Source organism: Ascaphus truei, chromosome 7, assembly GCF_040206685.1.
Source record: "Ascaphus truei isolate aAscTru1 chromosome 7, aAscTru1.hap1, whole genome shotgun sequence".
Classification (NCBI taxonomy): domain Eukaryota; kingdom Metazoa; phylum Chordata; class Amphibia; order Anura; family Ascaphidae; genus Ascaphus; species Ascaphus truei.
The window spans coordinates 9,255,979-9,277,931 of NC_134489.1; the positions used below are offsets into that span (position 1 = coordinate 9,255,979).

Below are 21,953 nucleotides of genomic sequence, written 5' to 3' on the forward strand. Positions count from 1 at the left end.
ATACATGCATTGTGAGTGACGGCGCTGACCCGGAAGCCCTCCATGCAATACATGCATTGTGAGTGTTGGCGCTGACCCGGGAGCCCTCCATGCAATACATGCATTGTGAGTGACGACGCTGACCCGGAAGCCTTCCATGCAATACATGCATTGTGAGTGACGGCGCTGACCCGGGAGCCCTCCATGCAATACATGCATTGTGAGTGACGACGCTGACCCGGGAGCCCTCCATGCAATACATGCATTGTGAGTGTTGGCGCTGACCCGGAAGCCCTCCATGCAATACATGCATTGTGAGTGACGGCGCTGACCCGGAAGCCCTCCATGCAATACATGCATTGTGAGTGACGGCGCTGACCCGGAACCCCTCATGCAATACATGCATTGTGAGTGACGGCGCTGACCCGGAAGCCCTCCATGCAATACATGCATTGTGAGTGTTGACGCTGACCCGGAAGCCCTCCATGCAATACATGCATTGTGAGTGACGGCGCTGACCCGGAAGCCCTCCGTGCAATACATGCATTGTGAGTGTTGGCGCTGACCCGGAAGCCCTCCATGCAATACATGCATTGTGAGTGACGGCGCTGACCCGGAAGCCCTCCATGCAATACATGCATTGTGAGTGACGGCGCTGACCCGGAAGCCCTCCATGCAATACATGCATTGTGAGTGACGACGCTGACCCGGGAGCCCTCCATGCAATACATGCATTGTGAGTGACGGCGCTGACCCGGAAGCCCTCCATGCAATACATGCATTGTGAGTGTTGGCGCTGACCCGGGAGCCCTCCATGCAATACATGCATTGTGAGTGTTGGCGCTGACCCGGAAGCCCTCCATGCAATACATGCATTGTGAGTGACGGCGCTGACCCGGGAGCCCTCCATGCAATACATGCATTGTGAGTGACGGCGCTGACCCGGGAGCCCTCCATGCAATACATGCATTGTGAGTGTTGACGCTGACCCGGAAGCCCTCCATGCAATACATGCATTGTGAGTGACGACGCTGACCCGGGAGCCCTCCATGCAATACATGCATTGTGAGTGACGACGCTGACCCGGAAGCCCTCCATGCAATACATGCATTGTGAGTGACGGCGCTGACCCGGGAGCCCTCCATGCAATACATGCATTGTGAGTGACGACGCTGACCCGGGAGCCCTCCATGCAATACATGCATTGTGAGTGTTGGCGCTGACCCGGGAGCCCTCCATGCAATACATGCATTGTGAGTGACGACGCTGACCCGGGAGCCCTCCATGCAATACATGCATTGTGAGTGTTGGCGCTGACCCGGGAGCCCTCCATGCAATACATGCATTGTGAGTGACGGCGCTGACCCGGGAGCCCTCCATGCAATACATGCATTGTGAGTGACGACGCTGACCCCAAAGCCCTCCATGCAATACATGCATTGTGAGTGTTGGCGCTGACCCGGGAGCCCTCCATGCAATACATGCATTGTGAGTGACGGCGCTGACCCGGAAGCCCTCCATGCAATACATGCATTGTGAGTGACGACGCTGACCCGGGAGCCCTCCATGCAATACATGCATTGTGAGTGTTGGCGCTGACCCGGGAGCCCTCCATGCAATACATGCATTGTGAGTGACGGCGCTGACCCGGAAGCCCTCCACAACGAGTGAGACACTAGAACAGCGAGGAGGTGCCTGGCTACTTTCGATCCATGAAAGAATCACTACCACGGATTCCCTTCAATACGGTGCTGTGAACGGTCTTCTATCCGGAGTTGCAGTCGAGTTCCTGCTGTACATGTTGGCGATTGAGTATTATATCTCATACATGCGATGTATTATCCTCCGTTTGTGAGTGGAAAATTCATATTTTACCAGTCCCATATATAAAATTGTTAACCTTACTACACTATGAGTGCGCCTGTTTTTTGTTTTTTTTCTCCTTTATGTATATATATATATATATACACAGTGGTTGACAAATCACCAAAAAATCTACTCGCCACACAAAAAAATCTACTCGCCACCTAGTACCAAACGTGTGCTGCTTGGGCCAATATTTACTCGCCCGGGGCGAGCAAATGTATAGGTTTGTCGAACACTGTGTATATGTATGTATGTATGTATATGTATATATATGTATGTATGTATATATGTATGTATATATATATATATGTATGTATGTATATATATATATATATGTATATGTATATATATGTGTGTATATGTGTGTATGAGAGGAAGAAGGTCTGAAACCGCATACACTCTGACTCACAATGACAGTAACCTTTAAAGTCGGCTAATAAAGGTAATATATCCCTTGCCGACGGTGCTTCAGGGCAGAGATTAATGTGTATATAGCAGAGGAAAGAAGCCCACAGCTCAGCACTCCGGTTTACCAAAGTATAAATCGAAATTTTGTATTAATGTCAAAAAGATATAAAACAAGAAAACAGTGCAAAAAGTGCTAAAAAAATAGCATGGACCCCCTCATGTTACCACAAAGTCTAATAATACAGAAGTCCAATGAGATCACAGATGAGTAATTATATATTGATACATGAACTAAAGATATAGCTGCATATGAAAAGAACCATAGTTAATAGTTACCACTCCAAGTTTAAGACAGGGGTCGAAACGCGTAGGAGTGGGAGCGTTGGGCAGGACCTTCCCATTCTCTTCTCTTTGAGAACACGTAACTATACCACGGGACTTTGCTGCTGTGTATTTCAATGGTCCAGGACTTGTACAGTATGGATTCCCATATAGAACCACTGATTACTTCTTGTGCACTACACTGACTGTGTTTATGAGACTGCTGTGATTGTTATTGTGATTTATACTTTGGTAAACCTGAGTGCTTCGCTGTGGGCTTCCTTTCTCTGACATATATATATATATTTAATTATATGATGCTTTCTTATTTTGAATGTGTTACAGACCGCTCTGGCATGGATGGGCTATAATCAGGAGATGTTAATAAATGTTCTGATACATCTTTGGGGTATAAACACCCACAGCAGTGAAAGGAGTCAATGTTTGTGAAATGTAGCATAAAGAATATTCCGTGTTGGGAAAACATGAATTATTGCTTGGGGTGGGCAGGGCTCTGCGTTACTGCTGCTGTCCTCTCACCTTGCGGATGTCGGTTACATTCCCCAGTGGTTTTGCTGTTGCATTCCTACCTGGTGGGCGCGAGGTCGGAACCCAAACATAGTGTTTAAAAATGTGTATACTGTATGTCTCAGGTGCTGTTATGTAACTATAGCATTTTAACAAACATTCCTAGCTTTGCTGCCCCTCTTACAGTTAAACTATGCAATCAGACATTGGAAATCCCTTTTCTAGTCACAGATATTACAGTATATGTACCTCTGTACATAAAGTTAATTAATATATATATTTATTGTGGACTGAAGGAGTTGCACGGCGAGTAAAGGCCCTGAGTTTCAAGCTGGGAAGCCAGTGTCGTGTCCTTGTGACCTTTGGCAAGTCACAAAAAATTCGATTGTGAGCTTGACCGGCAGGGACTCATTGTGGCTTTACAATTCTGTGTACAGCGCTGTGTACACTGTCGGCACTATACAAGGGGGAAAACCCCTATTAATATTATACCATTCCGTCTTACTTTTCACTATCTTAATAAACACACAGATACCCAACAAGCCCCAAACGTGTGTGTGTGTGTGTGTGTGTGTGTGTGTGTGTGTGTGTGTGTGTGTGTGTGTGTGTGTGTGTGTGTGTGTGTGTGTGTGTGTGTGTGTGTGTGTGTGTGTGTGTGTGTGTGTATACAACAAAAAACAAACAAAGATGCCAAAAGCTACTTCCAATGTGACAAAAATACACAGTGCAATACCTATATATTCTCTTGAAAAAGGGTAATTTGGTTTAACCCTTTGGCCAAAGCGTCTTAAGCTTTTCACTATCTTGCCTGTTGTGAGAGTTACATTTCTGATATAGTTAAAGAATTATAGGAGTACAAAGCCATAAAATAGAGAATTAAAAAAAAAATTTTTTAAATGGTTATTTTTATAGCTTCCAAGCCAAAAAGTACTTCAGTATTAGGTTATACCTGTTTTTTATTTGGAATAACAATTGATATTCTAAGATAGGGGTGTGCAAACTATTTGAGCTGCACCCCCTTTACCTCCTCCCCCCCCCCCCCATGCTCGTGTCCCCTTTACCTCTTTTGCCAGGGTCATTTGACGCCGCGTTGCCATGGCGACGCGTCACACTGAGCCTCTGAATCCCGGTAAGTGATGTTGCAGAGGCCTCACGCGATCCCCCCGGCATTTAATTTTAAATACCTTGGGGAAGAGAGCAGGACCTCTGCAACCGCCCGCGCCCCACCCAGGAAAATCTTGCGCTCCCCAGTTTGCGTACCCTTGTTCTAGGACAAGCGTTTGAGAGCTCTTCTGTCTTCCTCAGGTTGAGCAATACCTGCGTCAGAGAGAAATCTCGAAGGCTTGACCTATAATATCAATTTAGTCCAAATAAAAAATATCACCTAATACTGAAGTACTCATTTACTCTGCACTATCGCAACTGGACTAACACGGCGATTTCTATTTAAATCAGACAAGCCTTTGAACACGCAAATATTTATTGGATTTTAAAATCATTTGCAGGCGGCTGTTTCATTTTGCATAGGGAGGGGGGAGGATTTATTTAATGTCAGATACTTTGGAGCAGAAGGAAGGAATTTAGACCATAACAGGGGGGCGGCAACGGTGAGCTTGGGCGTGGCCTCAGCGAGGTAATTTGCATTTGGAAGCAGCTTTACCCAATCAGGGCCCGGCTGGGAGGGGGGATCGGGAGTGGAATTTCTCGGAGGAGGAGAGCGCATGCGTGGAGCAGTGTTAAACAAAAGCACAGGCACAGAATCACAGCAGGTTTGGGCTTTAAAAAGAAAAGACCTGGGTTCCCGTGGTGCATTTATTTGAAGTGGGATCGTGCAATATATAAGCTCCGTGCACATACCTGGATATTACAACATCTGATCAAGCTGAGAGCATTTGGTGTGTGCAATATAAAAGCAGCAACATTTGACATCTCTCCTGTGATCCTGTAAGTACGTGTTGGTTATACTTCCACTGTGGTTGTTTTATTTTAACACGGATGTAGATCTTCTCTTGGCTTTTGCAAGAGGCACCCTGGCTGCAGAAGGATGGGCCAATGGGTTGAACGAGTCAGTATGGAATTTAATCTGGGATTGCACAGGGTAAAGGAAGCAGAGTGGGTGGGTGGGTGGAGAGGCGGTGTGCAGTGTTAGCGAGCACAGATTGCTGTACTTGTGGAGTTCTTTTGCAAGGATAAGAGCATGGTCCAGATGTTTGCTTCATAAGGGGGATTGTACACGCAATGAATCATTGGTAACATGCATGGCAGGTGTATGTATGTATGTGTGTGTGTGTGTGTGTGTGTGTGTGAAGGGAGCGTTTGTTAATGTTGATCGACGATCCCGCAGCAGGGACCTTTATCAGGATCAATTTACTATGGTATGAGTGGTGTGGTGCCTTTAACATGACGGAACCCAAACCATGTATAGATGCTGAACAGAGCAAATCGCTTTTAATTTGTGTGCTGGAAGATGGGTGTGGGGGGAGGAGAGGGAGAACAGCACAACCACACCGGAAAGAAAATGTGTCATTTCTGTGGCTGCATCGAATACCATAAGATCCCAAAACCAGACACTTTGGCAGCTGAAGTGAATTCTGCAGAAGCTGGCTTATTCCCTGCTGCACTAGAGGATGCATACTTGCTGTCCTCTGGCACTAACAGGGTTAAGTGTGTGTGTGTGTGTGTGTGTGTGTGTGTGTGTGTATATATATATACCAGTACTGTGAAACTTCACAGGAGAATGCAATCCTTTTAATTTTATATGTATATATAATTACACACGACACATACCAGTTATGTTTGCCCAGTCATGTCAATCAATGTGGTTGTGTACAGTACCGTTTATTTCAAAGGTGACATTCATTTAACGTCACGTTAACATCACATATTTAATCCTTAACCCCCAAATCTCCCTTATTTATACAATAAGTCTCCTGCACTAGAAAAGATCAAAGCAAATACAGCTGTCTACAAGAAGTAAATTCCCAACAGATCATGGAGCTTTCCAGCAGTGCAGAGGTTACACAGCTGCCCAACACACAATAGATGGGAAATGAGCATAAGGTATAGCTAATTTAACTCTTTGAGCTGACACAAGGGGCCTGGGATGCATTGGAAGGGGATGCATTGGAAGGTGATGCATAGCAGGCAGTCCTGATGTTAAATCCTTCATCATTTTAACAACACCTGGGAGGGCGTTATTTTCCTACACTGTACTTGTACATGTCAAACTGTCATCGGAGCACCCAGGCAACTGCGACAAGATCACTGCGAGTGCCCTTTCTTCATTGACACACACACACACACACACAAACACACACACACACACACACACACACACACACAACCCCCCCCCCATGGGGGCTTGTAAATGAGTAAAGAATGTAACACGCTTACTAAGGTTGCAGCGAGCAAAGTTTATTAAGCCGTTTTTAGATTAATACTGTTTTTTTACAGGAGTGTTGGGAACTAACTTGAGTACTTCAGGGCTCTTCAAATATTTTTTTTCCAATGGATCCAGATCAGACGTTTGTTTTTTTGTTTTTTTAAATAGCAGGGCTGAAAGAGTATTGCAATGTAATTTTAAATATATATTATTAAAACCAAGTTCTACTTCAATACAAGAATAACACTTGAGTATGTTACAAAAATGTGTAACATTTGCATCTTAGCTGAAAAGTGGGTGTGAATGTGAATTACATTTAACTGATTGAACAACTGTTTTGAGATTCGCAACAGCAGATGGTCTGAGGGCCACTCGCAGATCTGTGCCAGCGGAAGAGCCCTGCTCTACAGGTACGTGGTTATGGAAGGCTGTGCTGGGATTTATACCTGGGAACTGGGTTGGCTGTGACCTGCTGAAGCATCTTTGTTTGTCCTGGGTACCAATCACTTGATTGCAGGCTGTAACTAGAAATGAAGTAGGGAAAAGAGGGCACTCACCATAATCTTTCAACAGCTGCCTGGGTGCTCCGAAAAAGGGTACAGCATGGGACAACTGACACGTTCAGGTCTTCATTAAGTGATCAACACTACAGTGTATCGCTTTATGAAGACCTGAGAGTGCCCGGTGTCGTCCTAACTAACTTCAAACATTACGTGTGATATTTGGGCTGCAGCTATTTGAAAGGGATTGTTATATATGCCATGTGATGGAGTAGGGCTTTGCTTTGATGCTGAACTGGACCGTGGAATGGTCAGGGCTGATTGGCTGATGCTGAAGCCCTGTAAGAGCTTATCAGAGACCATCCTATATGAAAGCTTTGCATTATATACATATCTGTTATGTTACCCCGTTTTGTTTCTTTTGACTTTGAAAATATCCTATTTTATTATAATAACCTTTAAAAGCGCTTCACAATTACAGTATATAGGAATTATTAGAGATGAGCTTACAATCTGTATTTTTGGTGCCTGAGGCACAGGGAGATATTGACTTGTCCATGGTCACAAGGAGCCGACATGGGGTCCCCAGAAAACTCGGGGTTATTGTACAGTCAGTGTCTTTACTCACTGAGCCGCTCCTTCTTTATCAGAGAAAATACTCGTTTTGTTATTTACGTCTCATTTTTTTCTCATTCCTACTTTCACAACTCCATTTCTCATTCACTGAATCTATATATTTTTCTCTTGCGTTATTTATTTTATTTTTTCACAATTTAAAAAGGGCATATATTAATTTCAAGTCGCCGGCAATATGGATTAATTTCGGCTACATAATGTGATGCCTTTTAACGGACCAACATAACATTACAGTGCACCAAACCTCCCAGGTCTCTTCACGTGCACGAGCTTCCCAAACCCCCCAGGTCTCTTCACGTGCACGAGCTTCACAAACCTCCCAGGTCTCTTCACGTGCACGAGCTTCCCAAACCTCCCAGGTCTCCTCTTCACGTGCACGAGCTTCCCAAACCTCCCAGGTCTCTTCACGTGCACGAGCTTCACAAACCTCCCAGGTCTCTTCACGTGCACGAGCTTCCCAAACCCCCCAGGTCTCTTCACGTGCACGAGCTTCACAAACCTCCCAGGTCTCTTCACGTGCATGAGCTTCCCAAACCTCCCAGGTCTCTTCACGTGCACGAGCTTCCCAAACCTCCCAGGTCTCTTCACGTGCACGAGCTTCACAAACCTCCCAGGTCTCTTCACGTGCACGAGCTTCCCAAACCTCCCAGGTCTTCTCTTCAGGTGCACGAGCTTCCCAAACCTCCCAGGTCTCTTCACGTGCACGAGCTTCCCAAACCTCCCAGGTCTCTTCACGTGCACGAGCTTCACAAACCTCCCAGGTCTCTTCACGTGCACGAGCTTCCCAAACCTCCCAGGTCTTCTCTTCAGGTGCACGAGCTTCCCAAACCTCCCAGGTCTCTTCACGTGCACGAGCTTCCCAAACCTCCCAGGTCTCCTCTTCACGTGCACGAGCTTCACAAACATCCCAGGTCTCTTCACGTGCACGAGCTTCCCAAACCTCCCAGGTCTCTTCAGGTGCACGAGCTTCCCAAACCTCCCAGGTCTCTTCACGTGCACGAGCTTCCCAAACCTCCCAGGTCTCCTCTTCACGTGCACGAGCTTCACAAACCTCCCAGGTCTCTTCACGTGCACGAGCTTCCCAAACCTCCCAGGTCTCTTCACGTGCACGAGCTTCCCAAACCTCCCAGGTCTCTTCACGTGCACGAGCTTCCCAAACCTCCCGGGTCTCTTCACGTGCACGAGCTTCACAAACCTCCCGGGTCTCTTCACGTGCACGAGCTTCCCAAACATCCCAGGCCTCCTCTTCACGTGCACGAGCTTCCCAAACCTCCCAGGTCTCCTCTTCACGTGCACGAGCTTCCCAAACCTCCCAGGTCTCCTCTTCACGTGCACGAGCTTCCCAAACCTCCCAGGTCTCTTCACGTGCACGAGCTTCCCAAACCTCCCGGGTCTCTTCACGTGCACGAGCTTCCCAAACCTCCCAGGTCTCTTCACGTGCACGAGCTTCCCAAATCTCCCAGGTCTCTTAACGTGCACGAGCTTCCCAGGTCTCCTCTTCACGTGCACGAGCTTCCCAGGTCTCTTCACGTGCACGAGCTTCCCAAACCTCCCAGGTCTCCTCTTCACGTGCACGAGCTTCCCAAACCTCCCAGGTCTCCTCTTCACGTGCACGAGCTTCCCAAACCTCCCAGGTCTCCTCTTCACGTGCACGAGCTTCCCAAACCTCCCAGGTCTCCTCTTCACGTGCACGAGCTTCCCAAACCTCCCGGGTCTCTTCACGTGCACGAGCTTCCCAAATCTCCCGGGTCTCTTCACGTGCACGAGCTTCCCAAACCTCCCAGGTCTCCTCTTCACGTGCACGAGCTTCCCAAACCTCCCAGGTCTCCTCTTCACGTGCACGAGCTTCCCAAACCTCCTGGGTCTCTTCTTCACGTGCACGAGCTTCCCAAACCTCCCAGGTCTCCTCTTCACGTGCACGAGCTTCCCAAACCTCCTGGGTCTCTTCTTCACGTGCACGAGCTTCCCAAACCTCCCAGGTCTCTTCTTCACGTGCACGAGCTTCCCAAACCCCCCACGTCTCTTCACGTGCATGAGCTTCCCAAACCTCCGTCTCTTCACGTGCATGAGCTTCCCAAACCTCCGTCTCTTCACGTGCACGAGCTTCCCAAACTTCCCAGGTCTCTTCTTCACGTGCACGAGCTTCCCAAACCTCCCAGGTCTCTTCACGTGCACGAGCTTCCCAAACCTCCCAGGTCTCTTCACGTGCACGAGCTTCCCAAACCTCCCAGGTCTCTTCACGTGCACGAGCTTCCCAAACCTCCCAGGTCTCTTCACGTGCACGAGCTTCCCAGGTCTCCTCTTCACGTGCACGAGCTTCCCAAACCTCCCAGGTCTCCTCTTCACGTGCACGAGCTTCCCAAACCTCCCAGGTCTCCTCTTCACGTGCACGAGCTTCCCAAACCTCCCAGGTCTCCTCTTCACGTGCACGAGCTTCCCAAACCTCCCAGGTCTCTTCACGTGCACGAGCTTCCCAAACCTCCCAGGTCTCTTCACGTGCACGAGCTTCCCAGGTCTCCTCTTCACGTGCACAAGCTTCCCAAACCTCCCAGGTCTCCTCTTCACGTGCACGAGCTTCCCAAACCTCCCAGGTCTCCTCTTCACGTGCACGAGCTTCCCAAACCTCCCAGGTCTCCTCTTCACGTGCACGAGCTTCCCAAACCTCCCACGTCTCTTCACGTGCACGAGCTTCCCAAACCTCCCAGGTCTCTTCACGTGCACGAGCTTCCCAAACCTCCGTCTCTTCACGTGCACAAGCTTCCCAAACCTCCCAGGTCTCCTCTTCACGTGCACGAGCTTCCCAGGTCTCTTCACGTGCACAAGCTTCCCAAACCTCCCAGATCTCTTCTTCACGTGCACGAGCTTCCCAAACCTCCCAGGTCTCCTCTTCACGTGCACGAGCTTCCCAAACCTCCCAGGTCTCTTCACGTGCACGAGCTTCCCAAACCTCCCAGGTCTCTTCACGTGCACGAGCTTCCCAAACCTCCCAGGTCTCTTCACGTGCACAAGCTTCCCAAACCTCCCAGGTCTCTTCACGTGCACGAGCTTCCCAAACCTCCCAGGTCTCTTCACGTGCACGAGCTTCACAAACCTCCCAGGTCTCTTCACGTGCACGAGCTTCCCAAACCTCCCAGGTCTCTTCACGTGCACGAGCTTCCCAAACTTCCCAGGTCTCTTCACGTGCACGAGCTTCCCAAACCTCCCAGGTCTCCTCTTCACGTGCACGAGCTTCCCAGGTCTCTTCTTCACGTGCACGAGCTTCCCAAACCTCCCGGGTCTCCTCTTCACGTATACAGAGCTTTCTAAGCCTTGCAGGTATTTTCTTCACGTGCACTATCATGACATCACATTGATAAATACCTTCACTCCGTGTAAAGTTGTTTTACATGTTGTATGTGTTTATGTTCATCTGGAGGAATGCAAGACAGTGACTCAACTCCACGTTAGGGAGACGTACTGGAAATTGGTGTAACTCGGAGAGGGGCACAGGGAGGTTCTGGGAGGGGTGGAGACTGCTTTCTCCTTTCTGCTGGTTCATGAGCGCATCTGATGTACAAGGCTGGACAGCAGCCAAGCAGGCAAGACATGAATGTGATGAAGAAAGGCTGTCTCTCTACCTGGAACATAAACAGCCTAAAGGGAGCAGTGGGAAGAAGGCTGTGCGATGCTGTGCGATCCCCGGAAGTGTCTGGTTTCAGATGGGGTCTATGCGATGCTCTGCATGTGTCTGGAAGGGGATTCTTTCAAGGTCTCTGCAGTTCTGGTTTTTAAAGCAGCCGATTTAACACTGCAGTGCTCTGTAGACCCCTTGCCATTTAAAGAGATTATTTTGATGCTGCAAACCACAATTAGGAATTCTTTCACGGCAGCCCCTCGTGCACTGAAAGTTCAAGCTCAGGCCTTCCCAGTGTACCCATTTATTTACCTACAGTATGCACCATGCCTCGGTAATTGGATTAAAATGCCATGTGAGTTTCAGCAGAGAAAGCTGTCAGACAGACCGGCCCAACCTTGAAATATCCACCCATCAGCATTCTCAATCACAAGGAGTACACCCCAGGGGATAAGGGGGGGGGGAGGAAGTCATGCTCGCGTATTCAACAAGGGGATTTAACATAGAACGTAGCTATATGCATCTATATCTTAGAGCCACTGTTCCACTTACAAGCATATATTAGAAGGCGCACCTCAGTGAGTAACAATGACACTGATTCTGTGAACAATGACACTGAGTTGAGAACCCTGGGGACCCTGACTCAATTCCCGGTGTCAGCTCCTTGTGACCTTGGGCAACACTTTATCTTTCTATGCCTCAGGCACCAAAATCAGAGTGTAAGCTCATCTGGGCAGGGACTGTGTTCCAAAATAAATTCCTATGTGCTGCGTACCGCACACTAGACTGTAATTGCAAAGCGCTTTGAGTACCATTGAGAGAAAAGCGCTCTATGAAATAAAAATATTATTATTATATTAGTGTTGCAATAAACTGATGGCACTTGGCCTCATAATACCACCTGCTACATTTGTAAGGATTCTTTTGCACAATGTGATGTGCCGAATTGTCTGACCAGTTTACGCCTGAAACCAAGGCGGAGTAACATTGCATCTGAGGCTGAAAACATACATTTAATTTGTTTTTTTTCTATCATCAGCTTCAGTCCAGCGCGATACACATTATTACACTGCATTTCTATTGACCCGGAGGAAGGGAAGCCTGAAACGCTAGCTAATTATGTTCCAGAAATGAGTGGAACAAATGATTCTTCGTGACTCCAGTAAATGGCAACGTGATCTTTTCCTTGATCAATACTCAATGTTTTAACCTGTTCTTCATATCCATTTATCTTTATCCTTCATGATATTCAGTCTGTTTTATTTGTATATACGGGCGGTATCGGCCATCGCAGCCTGTAGGGGCAGTGGGTTGCACTCTTGTCACTAGTCCTGCTGTACAGAACCCTTTCTTTGTTATTGTTGGGGGTGACTTCTCCTCTAATCTCAGTATATAATTGCGCAGCCCTTGGGATGCAAAGCTACCTTGCAAGGTTAGATCAATTTGCATTAATATTAATATGTAATGTACATTGTATAATGTGTTTTTTTATTTTGCATTTCTTATTAGATGATTCAAGGTCACATTCGTATTTTTTTTTCTTTAATCAACTTGTACTCTGTCACTCATTTAATTCCCATAATGCAGTGTGAACATGTTCCTAGTACAGTCTCTATTCAATCATCTTCTAGAGGTTATCAGCAGATGATGAGCACATGGTCTGCATACTACCCATTTTCCAGCAGTGAATCCTCACGTTAATTTGATGCGCTAACCTCCCCAGCTCTGCTTGGAGGCTGTTCCCCACATCCACTACCCTTTCGGTGAATTTTTCCGGTCCTTCCGGCGCTGGTGCGCGCCTGTGGTTTCTCCAGTGCAGGCGCTTTTCATCGCTTTCCTGACTCTTCGCTGTAGGATTTTCTCACATTCAGTCTCAGGCTCTCCATTCATTCAATTGTCTATATAATCAGCCACCCACTTCTCCAGTCTCATTCACTTATCCTTTTCTTTTCTTCCCATTTCCCCCTGCGTAGGGTCTCTCATTCATTCATTCACTCCCTCGTTCATTAACGTATAATTAGAGATCCTGCACAGTGCGGGGACGATTGGATGAGACATAGATAATGAATTATAATAGCCAACAAAAATAATACATTTAATGCGAGTTCCCAACTCGCCATCTGACTTCTAATACCGGTGCCACATAAATGTGCGCCCCATAGCGATCGTTTTCTGCCGCGGCTTCACCGCTAGGACATTTGACCACTGCAGGTAATATGGCTTCTAACCCCTTACTCTAATGACCTTAACCCTTTACCCTACAAACCTTGACCCATTACCCTCTTGCCCTAACCTTCACTCCTCAACCTAAAACCTTACCCCAATGACCCCTTACCCTAAAAACTGAAACCTTAACTACTTGCCCTAAAAACCTTAACCACCCCCTAACAACCCTAATCTTTAACCCCTAATCCCAACGCTCATCACCTACCTTGGGAACGAAATGGCAAGCGGCTAAACGGCGACTGCTAACTGTCCCTAGGCGGCAAAACGGTCACGTCTAAAAGTCCCATTCTTCCCCTGAGTGCCTTATTGCCTTGCCTGTAAAGGTTAATTCTGCCATGCAGCTCACTTACAGTGGGAGAGGCCACGGGCAGATCCTTCTGTAACAGTTATTTATATGGATTTTCGGCTCTGCTGAGCGCGTGAGTCATGGTGAGGTGGGTGGGGGGGTGGGGGGGGGGACAGGAATTCAGAAGGATTTATTTCATGTTCTTTGCATTAAGGACATGATGTCTGGTTCACTTATGGTGTTATAGGCTTCAAACAGAATAGATATTATTCACATCAAAACCCATTCAGTGCCAGGAAAGGGGTTAAAATCGCTTTAACGTTTCATATTCAAGATTAAAGAAGCAGGCTCTTCTTTGTAAACTTTGTGCCTGTTCATTCATAAAAACACGCCACCATCTTAATTGGGACCAAAATACACTTTCTGGTATGTTTTACTGTGTATTTCCATTTTGTCACTATAATAACTTAACATACAAATTGGAAGTATGCTAAATAATCCACAATGATACTGTCCATAAGGTATTGGCCTAACTACAGTATTAATAATAAAACGCGTGTGTGTTCATATTATATTGAAAACCTGAAGCTCCCGGCTTCATTGTTTGGGACCCAATGATTTGTCTGCTCTAATGGCTGTAAATGTCTTAACTCAGATATTTACTTAATGACAAACTCGCAGAGCTCATCTGGCGGTTCCTTGTTTTACACAACTCGCGGGCTGGAGGGGGCTCATCGCTCCAGAACCTTTATGGTCCTTGCTACTTCACGAGAGGGTCTTGGAAACAGCAGGACACATACATCTGCAAAACATCTGGCCCACGCAGTGATTTACACTGGTTTGCCTGCAAATGGGTAATTAGTATGCGACAATCTGAATGTCTTTCTCCTGCAGTATCTCACCCTGGTTGATAATTGGGTCTAAATAAACGTCTCCGACCGCGCATTATTCCGCTGCTTATTTATAGCGACCTTGGCACCAGGGAATCAAAATAGCAATTTACCGGAGAGGAAAAAAGAAAGAGCGAGGGGTAAAAAAAAAAAAAAAAAAAAAGTGTTATGAATTATATTGCGCTGAAGATCACCGTGATGTTATGAGTTTATAATAACATGCTAACGGTATAAGATTCCGCCCCTGTAATTACTTACTACAGCTTATTAAAAATATATATATATATTTTTTTTTTAACTTAAATGGAAGAACACATGCATACAGTAGTAATATAACTAATTATATTAATGAGGGTTAAGGTGATGTGCATTCAATGAGGTGAGACCCCTACACCTTCAGGGTGGGGACAGCCCCCCTGTTGGCAGCATTCACCTCTTCTATCACTCTGAGCCGCTTTAGTTGGGAAACACCGTTTTAGAGAATTGAACTTTCTTTTTATATTTCAGTCAGGACCTTTCATCAGCATTCATTATAGATGGTCCCAGTTAATTCCTTCTTGCTCTGACTTCTTTTGGGTGACCCTTATTCCAGTAAACCAGGGGAAATTACCCTAAAACACCGGGACTGCCAGTAATCTGCCAAAGCATTGCATTTCCATGTGTCATTTTTCAATATGTTGGGGGGAGAGAGGAGTATGGTGGGGGGGGGGGTGTGGGGGAGAGAGGAGTATGGTGGGGGGGGGGGGGGTGTGGGGGGGAGAGAGAGAGAGGAGTATGGTGGTGGGGGGGGTGAGGGAGAGAGAGAGGAGTATGGTGGGGGGGGAAGAGAGGAGTATAGTATAGTGGGGGGAGGGGGAGAGAGGAGTATAGTGGGGTGGGGGGGAAGAGATTGGAGTATAGTGGGGGGAGAGGAGTATAGGGGGGAGGGGGAGAGAGGAGTATAGGGGGGAGAGAGGAGTATAGTGGGGAGAGAGGAGTATAGGGGGGGGAGGAGTATAGGGGGGTGAGGGGTAGGGGGAGAGTAGTATAGGGGGGAGAGAGGAGTATGGGAGGGGCAGAGAGAGGAGTATAGGGGGAGGGGGAGAGGAGTATAGGGGGGTGGGGGGTGGGGGAGGGGGAGAGAGGAGTATAGGGGGAGGGGGAGAGAGATGAGTATAGTGGGGAGAGAGATGAGTATAGTGGGGTGGGGGGAGGGGGAGGGGGAGAGAGGAGTATAGTGGGGTGGGGGGGAGGGGGGGAGGGGGAGAGAGGAGTATAGTGGGGTGGGGGGGAGGGGGAGAGAGGAGTATAGGGGGAGAGAGAGAGGAGTATGGTGGGGGGGGGGAGGGGGAGAGAGGAGTATAGTGGGGCAACCCGAAGCTGGATACTAGGTTTCATTTCAATCAAAAGGGCTTTACCGCAACATATTAGGAAACCTCGATATAGTAGTGATGTACAATTGCAGGCGCTCGCTGTATCCTGACCGTGCGTGTCAGCCATTTACTCTTAGAGGATTTAAATGAGCGATTCAGGCACTTTTTTAAATGATTTTTGAACGTAGGATTGAAGCAGGGGGTCTCCGGAGCGGAACCCATTCATTTCTGCTCTGGGGACCCCCTGCTCCCGGAGATACCAGCACCCCCTTTGGAGGTATCTCGGCAAAGTTTAAAGCTCCCGCGTCATGATGGGGCCAATGGGAAGCCGCACCAGAGGATGTCACGGTTTCCTATTGGCCCACAGGGCGCAGAAGTTTGAAAAGCGGCCATTACGGGATCCCTGCTAGCGCTGCGGCTACCGGCACCGACTACGGAGGCAAGTATCTCCGGAAGCAGGGGGGCGCCAGAGCTGAAATGAATGGGGTTCACCTCTGGAGACCCCCAGCTTCAATGCCATGTTAAAAAAATAATCCAGCTTGCATTGGGGGGATGCAGAGCAGCCTGCGCACTGGCGGGGGGGATACAGAGCAGCCTGCGCACTGGCGGGGGGGGGATACAGAGCAGCCTGCGCACTGGCGGGGGGGGGGGGGATACAGAGCAGCCTGCGCACTGGCAGGGGGGGGGGATACAGAGCAGCCTGCGCACTGGCGGGGGGATACAGAGCAGCCTGCGCACTGGCGGGGGGGATACAGAGCAGCCTGCGCACTGGCAGGGGGATACAGAGCAGCCTGCGCACTGGCGGGGGGGGGATACAGAGCAGCCTGTGCACTGGCGGGGGGATACAGAGCAGCCTGCGCACTGGGGGGGGGGGATACAGAGCAGCCTGCGCACTGGCGGGGGGATACAGAGCAGCCTGCGCACTGGCGGGGGGATACAGAGCAGCCTGCGCACTGGCGGGGGGGGGATACAGAGCAGCCTGCGCACTGGCGGGGGGATACAGAGCAGCCTGCGCACTGGCGGGGGGATACAGAGCAGCCTGCGCACTGGCGGGGGGGGGGATACAGAGCAGCCTGCGCACTGGCGGGGGGGGGGGATACAGAGCAGCCTGCGCACTGGCGGGGGGATACTGCAGCCTGCGCACTGGCGGGGGGGATACAGAGCAGCCTGCGCACTGGCGGGGGGGGGGGATACAGAGCAGCCTGCGCACTGGCGGGGGGATACAGAGCAGCCTGCGCACTGGGGGGGGGGGGGGATACAGAGCAGCCTGCGCACTGGCGGGGGGGATACAGAGCAGCCTGCGCACTGGGGGGGGGGGGATACAGAGCAGCCTGCGCACTGGCGGGGGGGGATACAGAGCAGCCTGCGCACTGGCGGGGGGATACAGAGCAGCCTGCGCACTGGCGGGGGGATACAGAGCAGCCTGCGCACTGGGGGGGGGGATACAGAGCAGCCTGCGCACTGGGGGGGGGGATACAGAGCAGCCTGCGCACTGGGGGGGGGATACAGAGCAGCCTGCGCACTGGGGGGGGGATACAGAGCAGCCTGCGCACTGGCGAGGGGGATACAGAGCAGCCTGCGCACTGGCGGGGGGGATACAGAGCAGCCTGCGCACTGGCGGGGGGGATACAGAGCAGCCTGCGCACTGGCGGGGGGGATACAGAGCAGCCTGCGCACTGGCGGGGGGGATACAGAGCAGCCTGCGCACTGGCGGGGGGGATACAGAGCAGCCTGCGCACTGGCGGGGGGGATACAGAGCAGCCTGCGCACTGGCGGGGGGGATACAGAGCAGCCTGCGCACTGGCGGGGGGATACAGAGCAGCCTGCGCACTGGCGGGGGGATACAGAGCAGCCTGCGCACTGGGGGGGGGGGGGATACAGAGCAGCCTGCGCACTGGGGGGGGGGGGGGATACAGAGCAGCCTGCGCACTGGCGGGGGGATACAGACCAGCCTGCGCACGGCCCCTGGGAAGTGAATTCTGGTACCTGCCTGGAGTGTAGTACAGGCATATCCCGGTTTAAGGACACTCACTTTTTTTTTTTTTCCAAATTTTTTTATTAGGCAGACATATTATTACAGGATGTTGACAATACAGGGGTGCAGAGTATAGGCCTAATACAACTATTTTCTCATTTTTAACTAAGGGGAAAAGAAGAAAGGCTCAACGTCCCCCCTGGCCTTAGTTGGTCCCTCGGGGTGGCGTGAGTGTGGAAAAAGAAAGAGGGGGTGGGGAGGGGAGGAGGCGGGGGGGGGGAAGGGGTACGACCGAGATGGGTCGTGCTCCCCTACTCCTTGTCGGCTCCTGGTTGTGTCGTGGCATTTTATGTGCTTCTGAGTTGTTATGGGTGAGTTCGGCCCAATAGAGCCATATGGGTTTCCCATGGGTCCCAGGTTTTATTATATGTGGAAGTAGACCTTTTCAGAAAGGCTGACAGCCTTTCCATGTCCTTTACTGTTTGTACTCTTTGTATAATTATTTGTTTTGAGGGAGGAGACACCTTCTTCCAGGCCGCAGCCACCGCACACCTAGCCGCCGTTAGGATGAAGGAGACTAATTTTCTCGTTGGCCGGTCCAGGTAATCTAAGGGCCTGGCCAACAAGTAGGTCAGCGGGTCAATGGGTATTGTGAGGTCTGTGACCTCTTCTATTAGTTTTTGTGTTGTTTCCCAGAATTTCTGAATTTCCGGACATGACCACCATATGTGGGCCATGTCCCCCTTTTGACCGCAGCCTCTCCAACAAAGGTCGGATGCCAGTGGGTAGATTTGATTTATTCTAACTGGAGTAAGATACCAGCGGAACAGTATTTTATATATATTTTCTTTGATTGTAGTACATATGGAAGTTCCTGGAGCATTTTCCCAAATACTTTCCCAGTCCTCTCGGTCTATAACTATATCCAATTCTGCAGCCCAATGCTGCATGTAATCATGTAGAGGAGGGTCTGTGGCCCTTTCCAGCTCTAAGCAAATTTGTGTTATTAGACCTCGTTGGTGGCCTGCTTCTCTACATAGCCGCTCGAATCCGGTGAGAGGGGGAAATTCCAACGTTGGGGACAATGTTTGGATAAAGTGCCGAATTTGTAGGTATTTAAAGACATTCAACCCTACCATTTCATATTTATCTTGCAGGTTTTGGTAGCTCAGGAACTTCCCAAAGCTCAGGAGGTCGGCTATCGTCCTGATGTTTTTGGTTTTGAATTGGTCGAATTGCCTGGGCTCACATCCAGGAGGAAATTTTGGATTTTTGTGAATTTGTATTAGTTGAGATTGGGGTGTAGTGAGCTTGAATTTGAGTTTGCATTTCGCCCAGGTCTCCCATGTGTGTCTCATAGGGCCTAATTTGAATTTGCTATTCTGCATGTCCTCTCTACTCAGTGACCAAAGGCAGGCCGGCAGTGAAGGCGTCCTGGCATATTGTGTCTCTATGTCTAGCCAGCCGTATTGGTGTGGGTTCGCGTTCCAGACTACCACCTGTCGCAATTGGGCAGCTAGGTAGTACTTTGTGATGTCCGGAACACCCATTCCTCCTCTCCTCCTTGGAGCCAGGAGGACCGTTCTCGGGACTCTGGGTTTTTTACCCTGCCAAATAAATTGGAAGATTATTTTTTGGATGTTTTTCAATTCTGAGCCAGGGATGTGGACCGGGAGGGTCTGGAAATAATATAACAATCTGGGGAGAATATTCATTTTAACTGAGATCATCCTCCCGATCCATGATATTTGGTATCCTCCCCATTTTTCTAAGTCTTGTTTTATTTTTTGGAACAGTGCCGGATAGTTATGTTGGTACAGTGTTTGGTAGGTCCTCGATATCTTGACTCCCAAATATTTGATACAGGAGGAGCTCCAACGGTAGTTAAAATTTAGTTTGAGGAGTTGCACCTCTGGCTCTGGCAGGCTTAGATTCAGGGCTTCTGACTTATCAGTATTTATTTTATATCCAGAGATTTTTCCAAAATCTCGGAGTTCTTTTTGTAGATTGGGGAGGGAGATTTGAGGATTGGTAAGGGTTAGAATGACATCGTCTGCGAATAGGGATATTTTATGCTGCCTGTCTCCAATTTCTATTCCCTGGATGTCTCTATTGAGTCTTATAGCCGAGGCCAGTGGCTCTATTGAAAGTGCAAAAAGGAGAGGAGATAGGGGGCATCCCTGTCGAGTTCCGTTGGTAATCTCGAATCTTTGGTTATTGCCCCCTGGTAATTTTACTGAGGCTGACGGGTTTTGATATAGTCTACGGACCCCCTCTAGATATGCGTCTTTGAAGCCGAATTTGCGCATAGTTTGGTCTAAGAATTGCCAGTTTATTCTATCGAACGCCTTCTCTGCGTCTAGGCTTAACAATAGTGCTTTGGTCCCTGTGAGGTGGACATGATCGATAATATCGATTATCTTCCGGGTGTTGTCTGAGGCTTGTCTGCCTGCGACAAATCCTACTTGGTCTATGTTGATTAGTCTCGGTAAGATGGGGTTCAATCGATTTGCCAATATTTTACTATATAATTTGAGATCACAGTTAAGTAGGGAGATTGGGCGATAGCTTCCACATTGCATCGGGTCTCTACCTTCTTTATGTATTATAGCTAGGTTGGCGAGAGACATTGATTGGGGGATTTGGTTCCCTTCCATAAAGTGGTTAAAGGTGTTTAGGAGACGCGTGGAAAGAATGGGCAAGAACCTTTTGTAATAGACGTTGGTGAACCCGTCAGGGCCAGGAGACTTTGTGACCTTCAGCATTTTGACCGCTTCTTCCAGTTCCTCTTTTGTAATTTTGGAATTGAGGACTGTGTTTTCCTCCTCTGTTAATGTGGGGAGGTGACATTTGTCTAGATATTGTTTAATGAGTTCTGGAGCTAGTGGCTCCGGTCGCCCATTTTTGGATCTTAAGTTATAGAGAGCGGTATAATAATTCGTGAATTCTGTTGCGATTTTGTTATCGCTATATTGAATCTCACCAGACCCACTCCTGATCGCCGTTATTTGTGATCTTTTTTGTACCCCTCTTAATTTGCTTGCCAAAAGCCTGTCGGCCTTGTTACCCTTGTCATAGTATTGTTGATTGGTCCATTTGAGGGCCTTTTCAACATCCTCCAGCTGAGTTTGCTTAAGTTTTGTTCTGGCTGTTAATAAAGTTTTGTATAGTTTTTTCGAGGGGTTGGTTTTGTGGGCCTGTTCTATTGTTTTAATCTTGTCCGTTAGTTCCTTGATTAGGGTTTGGCGGGCTATTTTCCTGTGGGATCCGATGGAAATGAATTTCCCTCTGATAGCTGCCTTATGGGCTTCCCACAGGATTGCTGGAGAGGAGACTGTTCCTGTGTTGAGAAGGAAATAGTCCTTAAGTGAGGTTCTTATTTCCCTCTCTATTTCAGGATGGTTTAATAGGGAATCGTTCAGTCTCCAAGAGTAATTTATTGTTTTTTCAAAGGGTATTGAGAGCGTCAGGGTGATTGGGGCATGGTCGGACCACGTGATTGAGCCAATGTCTGATGCAATGGTTGCCGCCATCACGTTTTTGGTGACCAAGAAATAGTCAATCCGGGAGTAGGTCTGGTGGGGTGCTGAGTAAAAGGTGTAGTCTCGCTGGCCCTGATGTTGGGATCTCCAAGTATCAACAAGGGAGAACTCGCTTAGGATATCCCTGAACCTTTTCCCTGTGATTTGGGAGTGGGTTGTACGGGGGGGACCCTTTGTAGTTGATCTGTCCTCGGTGGGATTTAAGACCATGTTTAGGTCTCCTCCCACTATCATCGATGACAGATATCCTGGGTCGACGCCCTCGAGAACTGATTGTAAGAATTCCGTTTGGTTCTCGTTTGGTGCGTATACATTGATCAGAGCAATAGCCGAGCCCGCTAGAGAGCCATATACCACTAGGAATCTACCCTCTGGGTCCTCTGTTGTTTTGATATGATTGAATGGGGTGCCCTGTCTGATCAGGACAGCTACACCCCTCTTTTTACTAC

At 48.7% G+C, this 21,953-nt stretch overlaps 1 protein-coding gene across 3 annotated transcripts in view; it reads left to right on the forward strand.

The window, feature by feature from the left end:
- Positions 1-4,912: 4,912 nt before the first annotated feature.
- The window catches only part of NUMBL (NUMB like endocytic adaptor protein), a 148,508-nt gene continuing 131,467 nt past the window's right edge, over positions 4,913-21,953 (forward strand). For 2 of the 3 annotated variants that reach the window (XM_075606957.1, XM_075606958.1), the window contains exon 1: positions 4,913-5,046. The gene's annotated coding sequence lies outside the window, so the exon portion shown is untranslated. The remainder of the gene's footprint in view (positions 5,047-21,953) is intronic. The other variant, XM_075606959.1, reaches the window with a different exon arrangement.